We start from the raw sequence: 2,500 nt of genomic DNA, 5'->3' as shown, positions 1-2,500 counted from the left end.
TCTGTGGTGTGGGGAGGTCTTTTGACCTACCAAAAAAATTGGTGGTGTGAGGAGGACCTCTGACTTAGAATTAGGGTTTGAAATGGGGTTAGGGTTAGGGTTAGGGTAAGTGTTAGGGTTAGGAAAAAGGTTTAAATGATATTTGGAGAGGTTTTTCGGGTGTTTAGAGGCTATTTATGCTATGTAACGAGTATTTGCTTATATACTTGCTTATATACTTAGGTCAACAATTTATAGCAAAAATGTGTTCCAGCCAAGTTCTTTTAGACGCTCTTTCGAATGGCAACATTCCCGATTGAAAATGGCGACCTACCAAAATCCGCACTTTGCTTCCCCGTCCATATAGAGGTGAGTATTTGACTTTGCTTCCGTCAGAGTCAAGGAAACACATTGAAAATGGAATCAGCATACAAGAAAACCTAGTTTGGGATAGGTTTTGTGCCTTCCGTGGTATTATAACCATAGAACTGCTCCTGAGGGGGGTAGGGTAGGCCCACCAAAAAGTGCACTTCTGGTTAGGTCGCTAATTTCTAAAATAAATGTGTCCCAACCAAGTTTTTTTGGACGCTCTTTCGAATGGCAACATTCCTGATTGAAAATGCCGACCTACCAAAATCCGCACTTTGCTTCCCCGTCCATATAGGGGTGAGTATTTGGCTTTGCTTTCGTCAGAGTCAAGGAAACACATTGAAAATGGAATCAGCATACAAGAAAACCTAGTTTGGGATAGGTTTTGTGCCTTCCGTGGTATTATAACCATAGAACTGCTCCTGAGGGGGGTAGGGTAGGCCCACCAAAAAGTGCACTTCTGGTTAGGTCGCTAATTTCTAAAATAAATGTGTCCCAACCAAGTTTTTTTGGACGCTCTTTCGAATGGCAACATTCCTGATTGAAAATGCCGACCTACCAAAATCCGCACTTTGCTTCCCCGTCCATATAGGGGTGAGTATTTGGCTTTGCCTTTGTCAGACTCAAGTAAAAGCATTTAAAATGGAGTCAGCATACAAGAAAACCTAGATTGGGATAGTTTTTCTGCCTACCGTGGGATCATAACCATAGAACTGCCCCTGAGGGAGGTAGGGTTAGGGTTAGCGTTAGGGTTAACGTTGGGGTTAGGATTGAAGACAGAAGATTGGTGATGTCAGGAGGACCTTCTTAAAACAAACAGAAATACACTTATTAGGGGACTAGGGCCAGTGGACTCAGAAATGTCTTTCGTAGCAGTCTCCTATAAGAGTATTTTTCTCTGATTTAGGTGACTCCTCCTCACACCACCATTTTTCTTAGTCGAAAGACCTCTTCACAGCACGACTTTCCTGATGGATTTCTATGTAACTGCTCGTGCTGAGAGGTGTGTCGAAAGTTGATCATGTTCCCGTAAAATCTGAGGTCTCCACTGTCTAGCGAGGTACTTACAGTGAATATAGTGAATTTTTCAAAAATTGGAGAATTCTGACTTTTGCGATGAATTTTAATGTAATTGGTCGTGCTGAGAGGCGTGTTAAAATTTGAACATGTTCCCGTAAAATCTGAGGTGAGAATTAGTGAGGTACTTACAGTGCGTATAGTGACAAATCTTTAAAAGCGTGAAATTATGGGATGTTGTGGCTTCAATGGGTTTTTAAGATGTCACCAGTCATTTGGCATGACTTACAAACGATTTGGCTGGTTGTGGGTTCGATTTTCAAAATTTCATTTTTTTCGCGTTTTTATTTTCTGTCTACCATATCATGCAGTCTCCTTATTAGCGTTTGGGGGTTATAGTGTGGGCAGGTTGGTCGCAAAGGTTCCGAGAGGAGCTGGCTAGTAAACCCTGTCCCTTATGTTCCACGGCGGCAAGGCGGAGAAATAGAGGGCAGAATTGACTAACGGGCAAGGAAAGTTGGGCTTGTAGCTTTCCTTTCGAAGGAGGGAAAAGATGATGCCCGAAAGCATTGTCACTGTAGTGGCAGGCAGAGTGTAGATGGAAGTTGTGTACGCTAGCCTTTGGCTAATGATAGAGACAAAAGAGCAGGAGGATATTTTCCTTCGCAGAAGCACTTTTCTTGCCTTCCTTCAGCTCGCTTGGCGAGTCTGACAGGTATGCCTGAACTGTGCACGGGTCCAGTTGTGAGAAAGACGTGGCAAACAAGACGGGGTTTCCCTTGACCGAGGGACCGTGTGGTCCGTTTGGCTCATGGGTTCCCCCCGTGGAGGCAAAATCTAAGAAAGCTTGCTCTCCCTCTGCGGAGGGGGGCCGCTTAGCAAGGAACTTCTGTTCCCTGCGGTGGATAGTTACCTGGTTGATCCTGCCAGTAGTCATATGCTTGTCTCAAAGATTAAGCCATGCATGTCTAAGTATAAGCACTTGTACTGTGAAACTGCGAATGGCTCATTAAATCAGTTATCGTTTATTTGATTGTACCATTACTACTTGGATAACCGTAGTAATTCTAGAGCTAATACATGCGAAAAGTCCCGACTTCTGGAAGGGATGTATTTATTAGATTAAAAACCAATG

At 43.5% G+C, this 2,500-nt stretch overlaps 1 non-coding gene across 1 annotated transcript in view; it reads left to right on the top strand.

Annotated features, from left to right (window-relative positions):
* The first annotated feature begins 2,275 nt into the window (after positions 1-2,275).
* Positions 2,276-2,500, top strand: part of LOC146447501 (small subunit ribosomal RNA) — a 1,800-nt gene continuing 1,575 nt past the window's right edge. The window contains exon 1 of the ribosomal RNA XR_014861816.1: positions 2,276-2,500. This exon is cut by the window's right edge and continues 1,575 nt beyond it. This is a non-coding gene — a ribosomal RNA (small subunit ribosomal RNA).

This window comes from Pavona decussata, unplaced genomic scaffold (genome assembly GCF_977016875.1).
Source record: "Pavona decussata unplaced genomic scaffold, jaPavDecu1.1 SCAFFOLD_2122, whole genome shotgun sequence".
Classification (NCBI taxonomy): domain Eukaryota; kingdom Metazoa; phylum Cnidaria; class Anthozoa; order Scleractinia; family Agariciidae; genus Pavona; species Pavona decussata.
Note: the sequence above shows the minus strand (reverse complement) of the source record. Positions and strands in the feature narration are given on the sequence as shown.